Genomic DNA, 21,222 nt, shown 5'->3' with positions numbered 1-21,222 from the left:
GTAAACGTTTCTCTTAGAATTGAACCCTGCAATACCCTTGTAAATCCTATGATGCTTATTATAAATTGAATTATTCTAAATAAGTCTTTTGTCAAAACAAATATGCGTTCAATATGTATTCCAAATATTCTTATTATGTTGAGTTACCGTTTGAGAATGTGGTTTAAGCGTGGGCTATGTGTTATTATGTTATGATTTAAAAATGTGTTCCTAACAAAAGTTACCGTGTCAAATTGTGTAAAAGAAATCACATATGCCTAAGACCCTAAATTGCTCAAGTATATGTTAAAGTTTTAATTTGAAGGGCCTTGTTGTTGATTACCCATGATGATGTTTGTAAGTGAAATAGTGAGCATGAATTATGAAGTATGGTCAATGTGCCAACAAAATCAATGAAATGTAAAAGCATGGGAAATGAGTGGTAAATACTTTTTATAATAAATGCCTTGGGAGTATCGTATTGCCACCGATGAAGGGTAGGTCGAAACAGCCTAACCCCGAAACTACACATGCCGGTGTAGGAATGATTGGGGGGTAAATCCCCGTGTTAATGTTATGAGATTGTTTCCCCTTAAATGGGATGAGATTATTGTTGGTAAGAGGTGATGTGATGTAGATCCACATGGAATGGTGGTGAGATGTCTTAGCCGATCGGGCTGAGATCAGATGTCATGTCGCGCACATGGTAGTATTGTGAGTGTATGTCTCGGTGCTAAAGATGTCCCAACTTAAATTATTGAAATTTACTTTTTCCCTAATTTGACACTTTTATACCGTTTGAGTCTCTTATTGATTTCATGTTTTATTCTCCATTTATTGTTACTCGTTCTATTGAGGGGTCTTCAGTTTTACATACTAGTACTATTCCATATGTACTAATGTCCCTTTTGTTGGGGGAATTGATGGGCAGGGTTTGGGTACAGTTCACGGCTAATTTTTGGAAGAGATTTCAGCAAGGTTTGGATACCCAGGTGAATCTTAGTACAGCCTTTCACCCGCAGACTGATGGGCAGGCAGAACAGACTATTCAGAAGCTTGAGGATATGTTATGCGCTTGTGTTCTCGACTTCAAAGGTAGCTAGGATGAACATTTGCCGCTCATAGAGTTTGCCTACAACAATAGTTATCATGCTAGCATTCAAATGGCACCGTTCAAGGTTTTATATGGTAGGAGATGTAGATCTCCCATTGGGTGGTTCGAGATTGGGGAAGCGGAGTTGATAGGGCCAGACCTCGTGCATCAGGCTATGAAAAAGGTCAAGATCATTAGGGATTTGGAATTCAAAGAAGATGATTGGGTATTCTTGAAGGTTTTCCCTTTGAAAGGTATAATGCGGTTTAGTAAGAAAGGGAAATTGAGTCCAAGGTATGTCTTATAGAATCATTCAGAGGATTGGTCAGGTGGCTTATAAGCTAGAACTACCTCCAGAAATGTCTTTAGTGCACCCAGTGTTCCACGTGTCCATGTTGAAGAAGGTGATTGGAGATCCATCTCTTATTGTTCCGGTTGAGACCATTGAGGTTAATGAAGAATTGACTTATGAAGAAATTCTAGTTTCCATCCTTTATAGGCAAGTTCGAAAGTTGAGGAACAAGGAGATTGCCTCTGTGAAAGTACTATGGTGGAACCAACAAGTTGAAGAGGCCACCTGGGAGGCCGAGGAAGAAATAAAGAAGAAGCACCCTCATTTGTTTGAATAGCCATGTATTTATAACGTTGTGTTATGTTAAATTGCTAAGAGTTACCTTCTATGAATTATGTATCATTTGTACAGTTGTTGTTAAAGGTGTTCCTTTTTGGTAGTATACTGCTCGCGAGGCCACAGTTGGCATTGTTTAAATGTTATGTTGTGTCGTTGGTTCCTGTATATGTTGTTAGGACTGGTTATAGGATTCTCTAGCAGGTGGATAGGCTCAATTACAGGGGAGACTCTGGCGAAAGTTTTGGAAATTTAGGGAGTTAGTCAAAAATAATTGGAATTGATGGTTTGTGTTATAGCAACTAAGTCACATTGGGCATTTCGGCGGCACATTTTGCGGTCACAAAATTGGTCTGTGGACCGCATATCGCTCGCAGACTGAAGCTGAGAACTAACAAAAAATTTTGGACCATTATGCAGTCCATTATGTGGCCACATAACCCATTGCAGACCCAACATGAAACATTCCGGAGGAAAGTTCTACGGTGCATTATGCGACCGCAGAATAGGTCTGTGGACCACAAACTGGTCGCAGAGTGGGGGAGACTTGCCTAGTTCCATAGGGCCATTATGTGACTTATTTTGCGGATTGCAGAAACATTATGCGATCGCATATGTGGACCACAGAATCATTATGCGAGCGCATATATGGACCGCAAAAGCATTATGTGGTCACATAAGCGACCACAGATCTGTGATGGGGCTTTATTTTTCTAATTATTTTTTACCCGACCCTATTTTGATTAAAATCCCTTGGGGCTCATTTTGAGAGAAAAATATGATATTTTTGAAATAAGGGGGATTGTTCTAGAGAGAGAGATGGGGACCCTAGGATAATTATTCAACAATTCTTGCTCAAGACTGGAGAATTCACAAGGAAAATTCATAAGGTCTTAATCCAAGAGGTAAGGTTCTAACCCTAGTCTTCAATTTCGTATTTAGGTAGAAGATGTGTAATTGGGAATATGATTCTTCAGTATGAGAGTTATTTATTTTACATGCATGTACCACCAAGGGTAGTGGAAAGATAGTTGAGCTCTTTTGGGTAAACTTTGGATAGAGGGATGAAATAATCCACCATAGGAGGACCTTGGAGCCTTAATGCACACCTAGTGTTTGATAAAATGTTCAAGTGAGCTGGAACTATGAACTCTCTCCTAATTTGTGTTCAATTATGCTATATTTATAAATAGATCAACGAGGCTAAGAATTCTGGAGTATTGTAGTAATTTTAAAAGTTCGAGGCGAGGTATGTTGGCTAAACTCTTCTCTTAGAATTGAACCCCACAATACCTTTGTAAGTCCCGTGATGCTTATTATAAATTGAATTATTCCAAATAAGTCTTGTGCCAAAACAAATATGCATTCAATATGTATTCAAAATATTCTTGTTATGTTGATTTACCGATTGAGAATGTGGTTTAAGCATGGGTTGTGTGTTATTGTATTATGATTTAAAATGTGTTCTTAACGAAAGTTACCATGTCAAATTGTGTAAAAGAAATCACATGTGCCTAAGACCCTAAATTGCTTAAGTATGTGTTAAAGTCTTAATTTTAATGGCCTTATTGTTGATTACCCATGATGATGTTTGAAAGTGAAATAGTGAGCATGAATTATGAAGTACGACAAACGTGCCAAGAATGATATTATGTTATGGCCAATAGTGCCAACAAAATCAATGACATGTAAAAGAATGTGAAATGAGTGGTAAATCCTTTTTATAATAAATTACTTGGGAGTATCGTATAGCCACCGATGAAGGGTAGGTCGGAACAACCTAACCCGGAAACTACACGTGCCGGTGTAAGAATCATTGAGGGGTAAGTCATCGTGTTAATGTGATGAGACTGTTTCCCCTTAAATGGGATGAGATTATTGCTAGCAAGAGGTAATGTGATGTCGATCCACACAGCATGGTGGTGAGACGGCTTAGCCGGTCGGGCTTGAGATCGGATGCCATGCCGCACACATGGTAGTATTGTGAGTGTATGTCTCAAGGTGAGACGGCTCAGCCGGTCGGGCTGAGATCGGACTCCGTGCTAAAACACGGTGGTTTATTGGTGCTAAAGATCTCCCAATTTAAATTACTAAAACTTACTTGAAATTTAATTTTCCCCTAATTTGACACTTTGATACCGTTTGAGTCTCTTATTAATTTCATGTTTTATTCTCCTTTTACTATTACTCGTTCTATTGAGGGGGTGTTCAGTTTTACATACTAGTACTATTCCATATGTACTAATGTCCCTTTTGCTGGGGGCGCTGCATCTTTTATTGATGCAGGTGGTTCCATAGCAGATGGTATTGATTAGTGATAGCAGTACACCCTCTCCTCAGCTGACTTGGTGAGCCCCACTTCATTTTGGGGTCTGTATGTCTTACCCTTTGTACATAGCATTTTGCGGTATAGCCGGGGTCTTGTTGCCTGAACTATCATAGAACTCATTGGTTCTCGTTAGAGGCACCATAGACATAGGGTGGGTTGTATATATTTTTGGGAAGGTTAAACTAAAAATGTTGTAATTGTATCATCTGTCCCACTTTAACTATGATTGTACAATATACTGTTTTGGAGACTTGTAAATGATGTAGCTAATGGAAATGAACTGGTGTTATTCACATGACCTCTTACTATCTAATTAATGAAATGTATTCTTCATTTTATTTATGGTTGAGTTGGGTAGACGGCACTGTGCATACTTACTCGACCAGGATAACTCTGTTGAGCGCCGATCGCACTCCCCGAGGTTGGGGCGTGACAATACGTATTACAAGAAAGTGCGCCCAAGGCACTTTGAGGTAGGCCAGCTCGTTTTGAAATGCACCCTTTCACACCAGGTAGAAGCTGAAGGAAAGTCCGCCCCGAACTGGCAATGACCCTACATCATCAAGAAAGTGTTACCAAAAAGGGCCTTATACTTGGTAGATAAATAAGGACAGGTACCAGACATTACTATTAATGCAGATGCAGTTAAAAGATATAATGTTTGATATACACGCACTGCAAAACTTTCACGCATAATTTTCTTAAATCAAGATGATGAAGGCTATCTTTGCTGACTATCCCAAATAGGTGTCACCCTTTTGTTAACCATTTTGATATGTATTTGCATTCTTTCTTTCTTTCTTTTTTTCCTGTTTTTGGAACCTGTGAACATATAAAAGAAAAAATGAAAAAAAGAAAAAGAAAAAAAAACAATCAAACAAAATATCCTCTAAGTTAGTAAACTACATTCGACCAGATTCCAAAAGGATACATAGGCATCCCTTCCCTAGGTTTGGTCCCATCTCAATTAAAAAAATCCATATCCCAATACACCAAAACTAGGGCAGAAGTTTGTTTTAATGGTAATTCTATAAAAATGGTTCCAAAAAGTTGTAATTCAGCTCAAGGTTCTTTTCGCCTTTTCTCGTTAAGACCTCCTGATCGATCTTTGACAATGTTGAAATCACCATGCCAAGGGCGTCGGACAACCTGCCACATAAAGTATCTTAGTCAAGGGCAAACAAAATGAGAGAGTCTTATTGGTGAAAATCTGCATAAGGTAACAGTGAGTAGAGAAATGAAAGAGTCTTATTTGGTGAAAACACAATGGGCACCATAAGGAGACAGTGAGTTGAGAGATAAGAGAGGCCAGTTAGAGAAACTAGCAAAGGGCGCCACTGGCCGAACGAGTGTCTTCGATACTCCAACACGAGCAAAATCGGTAAGTAGTAAGTGGTAAGATCCAAAATTGGCAATTGGTAAATGCTCTCTATCAGAGAATGATTACATTTCATGATTTCATACTTATTTATATCATTAAATCGGTGAATTGAAAGGAAGTAAATGTGAAATTTTTTAAACTCTTTCAAAAATATAAAATGATGATTTGAAGGACGAATTGATGTCGAAAATTGATAATTTTGGTATGGTTGAACTCGTATCGGAATGGGTGTTCGGATTTTATGAATTTTTTTAGGTTCCGTGGTGTGGGCCCAGGGGTTAACGTTTAGGTTGAATTTTTGTTTTAATTAAATATCGATGCTTTATTATCCGCAATTGGTTCATATGAGTTGTAATTATGATTTGAATTTATTTTTGGCTAGATTTGAGCCGTCCGGAAGTTGTTTCACTCAAGAAGGTCATTTTAGAGTATCGGTCTAGCTTCTTTGAGGTAAGTATCTTGCCTAACTTTGTGGGGGGAACTACCCCTTAGGATTTGAGTCCTTTGTGCTAATTGTGTCATGTGAAGGTCGTGTACGCGGGGTGACGAGTACGTACCCGGGCTTAATTATGGAAATTTGACCATCTAGGCCCCTTAGATTCTTATTTTCATTAGTTAGGAAGTTGTTTATCATGTTAAATCCTCCATTTACTAAATTTACCCTTACATGCTTTAATTGGAATTAATTGATTTATGTTTTACCCTTGTTGCCGATTGCAATCTTATGTGCCTTAAGTGAAGTTGTTGCCTCTTTTATTGTCATTCTACCCCTTTCCGTAATTGCTTGTCCTTAATTGAAGTTACTATTATATTTTTCGTAATTTCTTATCCTTAATTGAAGTTACTATTATAATTTCCGTAATTTCTTATCCTTAATTGAATCTGTTGTTATCTTTTCCGCAATTGCTTAAACTTAATTGAAGTAATTAGTATCTCTTTCGTAATTACTTAACCTTAATTGAAATTACTATTATCTATTCTGTAATTGCTTAGCCTTAATTGATGTTTGTTATCCCTTTCACTGTTAATTTATTCTTATTTGGGGTCATGTATTCATGTTATCTCTTTCATTGTCGAGTTGTACTTTTGTGGAAGCACTGTTACACATTATCTCTCCATTGCTAAGTTGTTCTTGTTGAGACCATTATTCCCTGTTGTATCTTTCTTTGTGAGCTCGTTCTTCTGTTTCTTCTTGTTCTGAAGTCCTTGTGATGATATACTTGTCGTATTCTCATGTTATTATTGTTGTTGTTGTTGTTGTATGTTGTGGTTGAGCCGTGGGCTCCTTATTGTGACATTCTATTATTATTTTGGTTTCTCTGGCAAGTTTTAATATTGGGCACTTGAGGTGTGATTTGTGATGCATTGTGATATTGATACGCATGCGGTGTTATAAGGTTTGGGTGTTGAAACGCATGCGGTGAGATAAGGTGGGCTTGATACGCGTGGCTAGTAGGGTAACTACTAGAAGCCTTGCGGTGTGATAAGGTGGGCTAAAACGCGGGATGCTATTTCGGAAAAAAATGATTTTCAAACTAAATGTGAAGGCTCCCGCGGTGATATAAGGAAAGATTGTGATTCATTTTGTTATTTGAGACTTCGAGGCGGTACCTCGGTAGTGGCTCTTGTTGACATTTCCTCACTCTTCTGTACTTGTCTTTCATCATTTTTCCCTTAGCATATTATTAATTGTCTTTCTCCGCGTTGCACTATTTGCTTAGTTTTGTGTAGCTAATCTTGTTGTACTATTCGTTCTCTAAATTTCATTACTATCTTTATTACACAATACATTTTGTGGTGTTCGTTTCTTATGTGACATTCATTGTCTCTACTTTTACTTGTTGACTTGAATTGTGGTAGAACACCTGCACAAGCATACACGTAAATAAATTACCTATATCAGTCTAAGAAGATGAATCCTGATGTTTTGGCCATTTGCATTTACTCTCGTGTACTTGGCTTATGGGGGAGAGTTATCATGTTGGCACATGAGTGGTTCGTGCGGATATTGAATATTGTCACTCCCTTGGCACATGAGTCATCCGTGCTATTATGAATTATAATGTGGGCACAAGATGCCAAGTGATTATGGTTCACGAATTGGGACTCGTGATTTGTGATTTTGCAGTTTGGTACCTCGTGGAAATTCTAGGATAAACCCGGTGTGAAAGTGTTTGTTCCTATTGGGTTGTCACTTGATTTCCTTTATTTGGTTTTACCGGATTTGAATTGTGTTCAGCTTAGTCTACAGTGTTATCACCTGTTGTGTCTCGTTGCTAACTGTTGATTTTCGTCCTTACTACAAACATTGTATTATTATTGTCATCATGCCTTACTTTACATTGATATTGTTCCCTGTTAGTTCTACATTTATACTTGTACAGGTGGTTTAGTCTAGTGGGTGTCTTGGTTATTCCTCGTCACTACTCCACCGAGGTTAGTCTTGATACATACTGGGTACCGTTGTGGTGTATTCATACTATGCTTCTACACATTTTTGTGCAGATCTAGGTGCCTCGGATATTGTTGATTATTAGCTAGCTGGTCGAGCATTGCATTGGAGACTCAAGGTAAACTTGTTGTCGCATTCGCAGGCCTCATAGTGTCCTTCTGCTATTGTACTTGTACTGTTTAATTCTATTCCGAACAGTTGTATGTAGGTATTTTCTAGCAAACTCATTAGAGTTTATACCTTGTACTACCGGTTTTGGGATTGTTGGTTTTGTATAGAAAAATTTCTGTTTCATATTTCTGTTTCACATCCCACTGAGGGAAATTGGGGTCGTGACAAGTTGGTATCAAAATGCTAGGTTCATAGGTGCTACGAGTCATAAGCGAGTTTAGTAGAGTCTTGCGGATCGGTACAGAGATGTATGTACTTATTTTCGAGAGGCTACAGAACTATTAGGGAAAATATTCACTTCTTTCATTCCTATAGTGCGAGTTTATTGATCTCGGAGATTGAGCCTTTGTCATTCTATTCTCTCATAGATGGTGAGGAAATGAGTTGTAGTTACTGATGACACTACCCCCAAGGCTGGTGTTGCTAGGGCCTGGAGCAGAGGTAGAGGCCGAAGAGGAGAATGTGTCGCAGCTAGAGCACCTGTCATAACAACATTTGAAGAGCTGCCAGTAGCTCCGATTAGGGGATAGGTACCGGAGGTGACTGTTGCTACCATAAGACTTCAACAGACTTTAGCATAGTTCCTGAGCATGTTTGGTACATTGGTTTAGGCGGGGTTGATTTCGATTGCACCCGCTACTTCACAGATCAGGGGAGGAGCTCAGAATCTCACCGCCCGTATTCTGGAGCAGTGAGTCTACGTCGGTCAAGCTCCAGGTATCATGCCAACACAGCCTGTTATCCCAGCTCAGCTTGTGGTTAGGGTAGCAACATCTGAGGAAGAATAGCATAGACTTATGAGGTTTAAGAAGTATTACCCTACTACTTTCAGTGGCTTAGATTTAGAGGATGCGTGTGGGTTCCGAGGGGAGTGCTACCACATTCTCCACACTATGGGTATTGTGGAGACAAACGGGGTTGCTTTTACTATGTTCTAGCTTATGGGAGCGGCATATCAGTGGTGGCGAGCGTATGAGTTGGGTAGTTTGGCTGATGCAACTTCACTTTCATGGACTCATTTTTTAGATGTATTCTTGAGAGAGTTTGTTCCCCAGACCATTCGAGAAGCGTGGCACGCGGAGTTTGAGCAGCTGCGCTAGGGAACTGTCGGTGTTAGAGTATGCAGTTAGATTCAGTGATTTGTCCAGACATGCACCTGCTTTGGTTTTAATAGTTAGAGAGCGAGTCTGCGGGTTCATTGAGGGGCTCAGTCATAATATCCAGTTCAGCATGGACCGGGAGTTGGAGTCAGATGTTCCATTTTGGCAGGTAGTAGAAATCGCTCGCTGATTATAGAGCATGTAGGACCAGGAGAGAGAGGGCATGCGGGGTTATAGTAGACTAAGAGGATATATTGGTATCTATTTTGGGGTCAGGGTATGACATGGTAGATGTTTTGTGGGTCAGCCAGTTCAGTTTGCACTTCAGGCTTTGCATAGTGTTTCAAGTACCCATGGGTCTCGGCGTACCTATACCGGACAGCTTCTACAACCATGTCAGTAGAGAGGTTTCTTTGAGTGTGAAGATACCAGTCACATGGTGATAAAATTTCCCAGACTCTGGATAGAGGTGTCACAGTAGGGTATTCAGGCTATGAGTTCTGCTCTATTTCCTTATATCCGTGCACCGCCAGCTTGGGGTGCAGGTCAGGCAAGTTGAGGGCGCCCAAGAGGGGGAGGTCCGGTGCGTTGATGTGCTTTTTATAGTAGGGCTGAAGTTGATGCACCAGATGATGTCGTACATGTATGCTTTCTGTTTGTTATAGAGGAGCATCATTCGTATTTTGTTTTGGTTCTACTTATCGGGGTGGGCCCTCCTATTTTACTTCACATATGGGTGAGTTTCATGAATTTGTACTCTGCTTATGTGTTTACCCATTTTTGAAGATTATATAGTGGTAGCACGTGTCTATCATTTTGTTTTTATTCATTATTGATAGATATGCGACTAGAAGTGGCTTTCTATTACTCATTTTGGTAGTTTTTGATGTGATTTCTGGATGGGTGGTTACGATTTATGGTTTAGATGCTCTACGGAAAATGAATTAGTGGAAGGTTTCGGTTGGTATGATGTGTATTTTACTTGTGATTCAGACCTGAGGATGGGGTCCTCGCGTTTTCATGTAGTTTGATATGTTTGAACCTGGTTGCGGGGCCGTGGTAGAGTCATATTATGATGGGATCCTTGTGATTAGTTCATATGCCTTGATTCTCCCTTGTGGAATTGATTTGTAGTATGGTACTGATAGGGAGTTGTGCCTGTCGGGCTTGATCGGTAGCTCTCTCGTGCGCTTCTCATTGCATACTCAATCATTTTCTCATTATTCTTATTGAGTTTTAGCTTGCGAGGTGTGTGCCCGGGTGGATTTAGATGTGACTTGTTGATTTGGGTGAATATTTATGAGGTATTAATGTTTCTTGTATCGTTGTCAGTGTTGTGAAAGTATGGAATAGGGTTCTAGCGTATATGAGGTTAATTGTCGGTGTTAGGTTTGATTATTGGCAGCTATTATGACCAGAGATGTAGTTATGGGCATATGTGTGATGTGCTATGTTGTGTGGTTGTACTTGGTGGGTGTAGGCATGAATTGTTGCATCTGGTTGAGCCTGATACCATGTGTTGATGTAGGAACTATGTGTTTTGGAAATGATCGGATGGTGAGAAATTTGGTTCTAAGGCTTATGGGTATTGGTGGAAGGAATATATTTAGATTGAGATGGTGTTGTCGGGCTTATGCGGTTGGGGTGAAATGGGGTCACCCACGGGTATATGCATGCTAAGTCCACTCAGTGGCTTGATGACTTCAAACTGGTACTTGGTACATTCGAGTACGAACGTTTGTTTAAGAGAGGAGGATGTAACGATCCAACCGGTCGTTTTGAGAATTAGCGTCCCACTCGGTGGCTTAAGGTCTCAATAAGTTTCATATTATGTGTTATGACGTGCGTGTGTGGTCGAGTTAAGTTTTCGGATGATTCGGGATTAATTTGGAAGAAGGATTCTTGTTTTAGAAACTTAAGCGGTAAGAGTTGAACAAAGTTTGACTTTTATGTAGTCGACTCCGAAATGACGTTTTGATGATTCCAATAGCTTTTTATGGTTATTTTAGACTTAGTCACGTCCGGATTTGGATTTGGTGGTCCATAGGTTAATTTAAAATATTTTGGCAAGAATTGGAAAGTTGAAGTTTTGGAAGGTTGAGAAGTTTGATCGGGAGTTGACTTTGTTGATATCTAGCTCGGATTCCAATTCCAAAAGTTGGATTATCTCCATTATGTCATTTGAGACTTGCATGCAAAATTTGACGTCATTCCGGGTTGATTTGATATGTTTTTCATGAGTTTTGGAAGTAAGAAGATTTGGAAATTCATAAGTTCTATACGAGGTGTGATTTGTAGTTTCGTATTTGATGTAATTTTAGGCCTCGATTAGGTCCTCTTTATGTTATAAGACTTGTCGCGTTCCAAGGTGAAGGCCTGGGGGTTAACTTTTTAGTTTTAATTAAAGATCGAAGCTTTATTATCCAGAATTATTTTTTATGAGTTGTATTTATGATTTGAAGTTATACATGAGTTGTGCATATGCTAATTGTGTCATGTGAAGGTCGTGCACGCAAGGTGACGAGTATGTACTCGGGCTTAATTATCGAAATTTGACCGCCTAGGGCCCTTAGGTTCTTATGTTCATTAGTTAGGAAGTTTTTTTATCATGTTAAATCCTCCATTTACTAAATTTACCCTCACATGCCTTATTTGAAATTAATTGATTCATGTTTTACCCTTGTTCTCGATTGCAATCTTATGTGCCTTAAGTGAGGTTCTTGCCTTTTTTATTGCCATGCTACCTCTTCTGTAATTGCTTGTCCTTAATTGAAGTTATTATTATCTTTTTCGTAATTTCTTATCCTTAATTGAATTTATTGTTATCTCTTCCGTAATTGCTTAACCTTAATTGAAGTAATTAGTATCTCTTTTGTAATTGCTTAACCTTAATTGAAATACTATTACATCTTCCGTAATTGCTTAGCCTTAATTGAAGTTTGTTATCCCTTTCACTGTTAACGTATTCTTATTTGGGGTCATTGATTCACGCTATCTCTTTCATTGTCGAATTATACTTTTGTGGAAGCATTGTTACACATTATCTCTCTCTTGCTAAGTTTTTCTTGTTGAGGCCATTATTCCCTGTTGTTTCTTTCTTTGTGAGTTCGTTCTTCCGTTTATTTGTATTCTGAAGTCCTTGTGATAATTTACTTGCCATATTCTCATGTTATTGTTGTTGTTGTAGTTGCTTTTGTACGTTGTGGTTGAGCTGTGGGCTCCTTATTGTGAAATTCTGTTATTGTTTGGTTTTTCTGGCACGGTGTAATATTGGGCACTTGAGGTGCGATTTGTGATACGTTGTGATAATGATACTCATGTTGTGGTATAAGGTTTGGGTGTTGAAACGCATGCGGTGAGATAAGGTGGGATTGATACACGTGGCTAGTAGGGGAACTACTAGAAGCCATGCAGTGTGATAAGGTGAGCTAAAACGTGAGATGCTATTTCGGGAAAAACGATTTTGAAACTACATGTAAAGGCTCCCGCGGTGATATAAGGAAGGATTGTGATTCATTTTGTGATTTGAGACTACGAGGTGGTACCTCGGTAGTGGCTCTTGTTGACATTTCCCCATGCTTTTGTACTAGTCTTTGATCGTTGTTTTCCTTAGCATGTAATTAATTGTCTTTCTTCGCGTTGCACTATTTTCTTTGTTTTGTGTAGTTAATGTTGTTGTACTATTCGTTGTCTAAATTTCATTACTATCTTTATTACACCGTACATTTTGTGGTGATCGTTTCTTATGTGCCATTCATTGTCTCTACTCTTATTTGTTGACTTGAATAAATAAATCACCTATATCGGTCTAAGAAGATGAATCCTCATGTTGTGACCATTTAAATGTACTCTTGTGTACTTGCCTTATGTGAGAGAGTTATCCTGTTAACATGTGAGTGGTCCATGCGGATATTAGATATTGTCACTCCCTTGGCACGTGAGTCGTCAGTGTTGTTATGAATTCTAATGTGGGCATAAGATGCCAAGTGATTAGGGTTAACGAATTGGGACCCGTGATTTGTGATTTTGAGGTTTGGTACCTCGTGGAAATTCTTGGATAAACCTGGTGTGAAAGCGGTTGTTCCTATTAAGTTGTCACTTGATTTCCTTTATTTGGTTTTACCAGATTTGAACTATGTTCAGCTTACTCTACAGTGTTATCACCTATTGGGTCTCGTTGCTAATTGTTGCTTTTACTCCCTACTACAAACATTGTATATTATTGTCATCATGCCTAGCTTTACATTGATATTGTTCTCTGTTAGTTCTACATTTATACTTGTCCAGGTTGTTTAGTCCAGTGGGTGTCTTGGATGTTCCTTGTAACTACTCCACCGACATTAATTTTGATACTTACTGGGTACCCCTGTGGTGTACTCATACTACGCTTTTGTACATTTTTGTATAGATCCAAGTTTCTCAGATATTGTTGATTATTAGCTAGTTGGTTGAGCATTGATGTGGAGACTCAAGTTAAAGCTCTCATCACGTTTGCAGGCCTCGGAGTCTCCTTATAATATTGTACTTGTACTGTTTAGTTATCTTCCAACAGTTGAATTTAGAGATTTTCTAGTAAACTCAGTAGAGCATATGACTTGTACTGCCCGTTTTGGAATTGTTGGTTTTGTATAAAAAAATTTATGTTTCATATTTAATAATTGTTGGTTGAGTTTACCATTAATTCAGTAAGTGTTAGGCTTACCTAGTCCCTAAGACTAGGTGCTATCACGACATCCCTCGGAGGGAAATTGGGGTCGTAACACCTAGTTACATACACTTTCTCAGTAATACAGGGTGCCAACCCCTGGTAACTTTCTCTCCTAGTAATGCAGGGCACCATCCCCTGGTTACATTCCTTTTCTGTGATACCGGTCACCAACCCTTGGTTATATTCTATCTTAGTGATATAGGGTGCCAACCCCCGGTTACATACTTTTTTCAGTGATACAGGGTGCCAACCTGTCAGGACCTAAAATCCAACTAGTCGTGATGGCACCTAACCCAGCCCGCTTGGTAAGCCAACTTTCAATTTTCCAATTACAATAATAATTATTTAAAAGAGAATATCTAAAACCAATACATTTCCCCCAATAACTGGTAGTACAAATCATGAGCTTCTAAGAATAGAGTATACAAAGCGGAAATAAAATAAATACATAGTCTGTTTGAATAGTACATAAACAAAGCTATTATAAAATCTAAGGCTACCTGAACAAGAGGCAGGTACAACAGGAGCACAAGTACTTCTTCAAGTCCCGCAACCATCGAGCACAACAACAACAGTAGCCAACATCTACACGCAATGTGCAGAAGTGTAGTATCAGTACAACCGACCCCATCTACTGAGTAAGTAATAAACCTAGCCGTAGGTTGAAAGCAGTGAAGAGCTTCTACCAAGGTCGGGTCTAAAAGCACTAGTCCATAATAGTCCATAACAACATAAAGCAAATAGTACCAGAAGAAACACAGAGATAAAAATGCTCAGCCGAAACATGATTTCAAAAATAATAGTTCTTCCTTTCAAACACATCAGTGAAAACCCAAATCGTTTGCCGAAGTTGCAAAAAATATGAATAATTTGAGAATAGTAATTCTTCCAAAAATCATTTCAATAGTAAATAAAATATCTCATTATCTTTCCCAGATAACCAGTATAAAACAAATGCATCACTATGCCCATCTGCCAACATGTGTGAAAAATCATGAATAATGTGATACCGTACAGCATGAGAAAAACACATCTCTATGCATATATGTCATGTGTGCATGTCAATGCAATATATCTTAGAGATTGCACTCATGTAATCACAGTCTCAGAGTACTCAATCTCATTGTCTTGCATTCTCTCTCACTGTGCTCAGCACACTCAATCACTCAGCGTTATCCAATACCTGTTGCAGTGTGCAGTCCGATCCTTGTTTATAGTCGAATGCGCTCACTGGGGGTGTACAAACTCATGAGGGGATCCTATAGCCCAAGCGCTATAAGAACGGAAAACTCACGTGCTATAATATCATATCTAGATCCGCATGGACAACTCACATGCTGCACGGACAACTCATGTGCTATAATAATATCTGGATCCGCACAGCCAACTCACGTGCTATAATAATATCTGGATCCGCACGGCCAACTCAGGTGCTATAATAATATTTGGATTTGCACGGCCAACTCACTTGAAATAGTATAATATATAGATACGCACGGCCAATTCACATGCAATAGTATAATATATAGATCCGCACGGCCAACTCACATGCAATAGTATAATATATATATATATATAAAGCCAACATGGCCTGCTGCGGCGTGCAGCCCGATCCCAAAAATATCCTTACAATCAGGCCCTCGGCCTCCGTCAGTCATCAATCTCTCCAGTCTCTCTTTCATGGGCTAACAATGTCATGAGAATAGCCCAAAAATGATGATATTATTTATCAATAAATAACAACAGAGACTGAGATATGATATGCAATGAAATGAATATCACTGAGTATAAATTTTCATTTTAAAATAAATATTTCATAACAATATGACCTCTATGGGTCCCAATAATACTGGCACATAGCCTCAACATGATTTTTAATATGTTTTTCAGCTTAATTTCTTTAACTCATAAAATCGCATGGAAAATGCCAAGATCATTTAGCTACAAACTTTCAAATAAACAATTATGTCACAATTTCTATAGTGCACGCCCACACGCCCGTCACCTAGCATGTGCGTCACTTCCCAACAATTCATGAAATACATATATTCAGGGTTGATACCCTCAACTCCAAGATTAGAGGAGTTACTTACCTCGAACAAGCCAAATCCAATGTCGAGCAAGCTAAACAATGCTCCAGAAATCCCATTATGCGCGTATCAACTTCCAAACGACTCGAATCTAGTCAAAATAATTTGATTCAGCCCACAAAAATTATAGGATTTAATTCCATATCAAAATACTAATATTTTTCAAAAATTTAAAATTGCGCCCCAAAAATATCCGTGGAGCCCACGTCTCGAAATCCATTAAAAATCACAAAATCCGAACCCCCATTCAACCACGAGTCCAGCCATACCAAAATTACTAAAATTCGACCACAACTCAGCCTTCGAATCCTCAATTTAAACTAAGAGGGTTTTCAAACGTTTCCAACTTAATTCACCAATTAAATGATACAAACAACCATGGATTCGGGTAATTTAACCAACATTGAGTTAAGAACACTTACCCCGTTGTTTCCTCTGAAAATCGCCCAAATATCGCCTCAATCCGATCTCCAAATGGTTAAAAATGGAAAATAGGTCTGAACTTAAACTTTCTGTACAGGCCTCTCTTCTTCGCGAATGCGACAGGTCCCTCGCATTCGCGAATCACAAATCGACTGCCCAAAAATTTAACTCTTCGCAAACGCAAAGCTTTGCAAATCTTACCCTTCGTGAACACGACCACGGCTTCGCGAACCCGAAGCTTTACTAGCTCAGACCTTCGCGAACGCGAACGCGACCGCCACCTCGCACGCGTAGAACAAGAACCCGGGATCCCCAATCGCCTCACTCCTCTTCACGAACGCGACACCTCTCACGCGTTCGCGATGCACACAAAGACCATACCTTCGCGTTCACGTCAACCCCTTCGCGAACGCGAAGAACAAAACCTCACACTCAGAAAACACTCTTCACGAACACGAGGGCCCACTCGCGAACGCGAAAGAGAAAATCAAAAATATGCAGCAACAGATATCAGCAATCTTACCAAGGCCAAAAATGATATGTTAACCCCCCGGAACTCACTCGAGCCCCTCGGGACCTCAACTAAATATACCAAGAAGTCCTAAAACATCATATGGACTTAGGCGAAACCTCATATCACCTCAAATAACGCTAAAACCATGAATTACACCCCAATTCAAGCCTAATGAACTTTGAAATTTCTAGTTTCTACAAACGACTCCGAAACCTATCAATTCACGTCCGATTGACCACAAATATTGCACACAAGTCATAAATGACATAACGGAGGTATTCAAATTTTCAGAATCGGATTCCGACCCCAATATCAAAAAGTCAACCCCCCGATCAAACTTCCCGAAAATTCAACTTTCGACATTTCAAGCCTAATTCCACTACGAACCTCCAAATAATTTTCCGGACACGCTCCTAAGTCCAAAATCACCATACGGAGCTATTGGAATCAGCATAATTAAATTCCGAGGTTGTTTACACATAAGTCGACATCCGGTCACTATTTTAACTTAAGCTTCAAACCTTGGAACTAAGTGTTTCAATTCATTCCAAAACGTCACCGGACCCGAATCAATTGCTCCGAAAAGTCACACAACAACTATAAAGCCCAATTTGAGCAGTAAATGGGGAAACGGGGTTGTAGCACTCAAAACGACCGGTTGGGTCGTTACATTCTCCCTCACTTAAGTACGTTCGTCCTCAAACGTGCCAAGATTTGTTTCCAAGCCATCAAATCACTGTTCCATCTTACCACACACGTACTCGGGGGTGAACCCACGTCACCCTATTCCATATAGGCTTGACTACACAATACAACTGAAAATCATTAATTTAACCTTAACACATAAACCTTGGAGTTTAATTTCCAACCTTTAGAATTTCTTTTAAGATACAAATCTTACATTTACACACCATATAAGTCCGAACAAGTTGCATCAAGATACAACTATAACCCCGGATATAATCAACCAACATATTACATAACTCGAATTCTCGTAGCACCATTCCTGATCGCAGTGACTACTTCAAAACCACCCACATACTAGTATTAAACCCATATCGAACCAAACCTTATCCCAAAACCTTCGTACACTGTTGATAATAAAATAAACACACAGAATCTCGTAACCCCTTATCAGACCAACATGTCATGGAGATCTCTCGCCCAAACCGGAACCATAATTACTTTTTGAGCCGACTTTCAATATTATACTCCCGAATATACCGAAATTAAACCTGATACTACCCATTTGAGGTCCAATGATCTTATATTACTAAACATAATTGTTCCATAGATATACCGCACCAATATAACTCGGAGCCACAACTCGTGCCATCTGTGCACTAATACACAACAATTCAAATGTACCCAATCATGGAAAATGACTCAAATGAGAGATGCCCCGCCAGATTAACAAGTACCTCTGCAACGAAACACTGAAAATTCATCATACACCATAGAACCATCACCCGATTCTAACACGAGGTTCATATTATATACCACGATCCTCCCTACTCCAAATTAATAACGACGGAAAGGCAATTGATAAAAATGCCACACAAACCTGAAAGGACATAACCATTACGATATCGATCATATAATACCCAAATATTCATCACACTCAAATTTCGCTATAAAGCTCAAATAGAATTGCACCATCTATGCACATAACCAATGAATCACAACTTCTCATAGAATAAAGGAGTAACTCACAGATCATTTGAGAACACGAATAAGTTCAACATTAACCAAATGACACATCCCTCAATAATAGCAGTATGGAGCCAACCATTCCAGCTCGGTGTAGAATACACATCTTAATCGGGCCTATCAATGGACCCCCAAATCAACTCTGGTCACCCACTGTAGATAAATAGCCCTCCAAAAATTCACCGCGACTAATTCATAATACATCTTATCATCTAACTAGCTTCAGCCACGACTTCACAGTCCGCAACCATGTACAATCTGCTCCTGAAACTCCCAAATTCCAAATTCATAGAACACGTAAATCACCATATTTGATTCCATCTCCACCGCCCGAATGCCTAACACCTCTCTCATACATGATCATCCCATGAGAAATACTTTAAAAGTTCTTCCGTGCCACTTGACAAAATTTGAATATCACAGTCTATCAACCATGTGAGTACCGCAATACTAATTTATACATTTGTAAGTTAAAATACAATGCACCTTCTAAAGTCCGCTCGTTTCTCATACAACACCAATAATTTACATACCATTTTAGTTAGAAACCTTTCTCTTGCTTCTTTCCAGGAGGAAATCACAATACATAACACATTCTCCACACTGGTAGAAACCATCAAGAATACTTTGGAATCCATTTGCACATAATCAAGCCCTTAAAACTAAATTCCTCTAACTCGACCAAGCCATGCAGGTTGCCAAGTCCAGGTGTATTGCCACAAAGCACCTGTAGAAACCCCCCACATCATAAGCACCCAAAGAACTGATTATATTCATTACCATATTGATCCAACCTACTACCCAGTTGTCCTATTTTCTCTGAGTCCCTTCCGAATTTGTCTTCAGATTGACACTTCTTCTTGCTAAAATACCATGATCTTTAACCACAACTTATCCTACAAACCTTAGCATAGAACCACAACGCCCTACGGCCCATAAGCAAATGTACTCTTCTTAAGCACCTTCAAAACTACTACAACTATAACCCTCACTCTGAGAATACCTTATGTAAATTTGAAATTGTTGTTCTTACCTTCCTTATATAAAAGTGTAGAATCCATAGTCATATAGAATTCCCTCAAGTCCAGGCACCATCAAATGAAAATCTCAGATTTTAACCATACACAAGTCTGGAAACTTTCTCAATTGCTATATATAATTCTCATACATACTAGAATATTTTCGAGAGTCACCCACTTTGCTCAAATTTAATTGCACCACCCAAATAGGCCAAAAGACACGTGCCCCATTAGCACAACAACACTCAAAGAAGTAACTCTATTTTAACACCACCTATCAAATTCATACTCTGTGCGCACTACATTATTCACCCATAACAATTCACGCATCCCATGATTTTCATATACTCATAAAGTACAATATAACCCGTATCCAAGAATTCGTTTACTCAAGTCATTCTCGAACTCCATCTCTACAAGTCATAACTAATCCACAAGTATGCCTCAGACCAAAATTAAAATTTAATATATAACCATGAAATTAAGCCATCTGCAGCAGGCTCCCCCACTTGGCTCAAAGCCATAAATTTAAACACACCATAACTCACAATATCCATACTCTACTACTGCCCTAATACTTCCGTCAGTTCAACGAAAAATTATTCTCAAACTTATACAACGCCAACCATAAAAATACCCCAAATCATATGCTAAGCTCGCAATCATTCTCTTGACACTCAAGTCAACTTTCTCAGCCAGATTCAAATTCAAATCTCCACACGTATGCCCTACTGGCTGAAAAGTAACTCCCCACTCACATATAAGGAACACACCTACGTAGATTACTCTCCAGGAGATAACCCACCTCCCTAGCCTCAAATTGGCATCTTCTTATATCTTTTCGCAGTCACAACTACTATGAAATCACTTAGTCAAGCTGAGTCCAAAATCATTACCCAGACATGAGAATTTAATTTACGCCAAAATTTAACAATATGAAAGATCCTTCAAAACATTCATACTCGAGACTTTACGTCACATTAAAAAGAAAATCAAGCACCCAATGGCCATTTCTTTACGTTTCAAGGAAACACTTCTCGTCACATTCAAATTGTCTTAATACATCCCGCGATCCCATCATACCGCCATTCCACCGCTCATCGAGCCACAAATTCCACTGTAGGGTCATTACTGTACATAGGAGCCCAATTGTACAAGTTATAACTGAAGTTGCTGAGCTTAAACTACGGTCTAACCATGGCCTCAAGTCCTCCAGACTAGCCCATCACCAAAATATAGAATTCATATCTCGCACATCATCCTTGAAATCACAAGCCGGCGATACACAACTGATACCAAGCGCTCATTTGCGAATACAAATACGTGGAAGGAATTCAAAAAATTTTGTCCCAAGCTGAATCAATCCCGCATGATAAGGAAAGAAAGATGGGAAGTATATATCCTAAATGCCTTGTAGCCTCTCGAAGATAAGTATGGACGTCATCATACTGATCAATAAGACTCTACTAAATACTTGCTCATGACTTGTAGAACCTATGAACCTAGAGCTCTGATACCACCTTGTCACGACCCAAAATCTAACTAGTCGTGATGGCACCTAACCCAACCTGCTAGGTAAGCCAACTTTCAATTTTCCAATTACAATAACAATTATTTAAAAGAGA

Source organism: Nicotiana tabacum, chromosome 14 (assembly GCF_000715075.1).
Source record: "Nicotiana tabacum cultivar K326 chromosome 14, ASM71507v2, whole genome shotgun sequence".
Taxonomy (NCBI): domain Eukaryota; kingdom Viridiplantae; phylum Streptophyta; class Magnoliopsida; order Solanales; family Solanaceae; genus Nicotiana; species Nicotiana tabacum.
Note: the sequence above shows the minus strand (reverse complement) of the source record.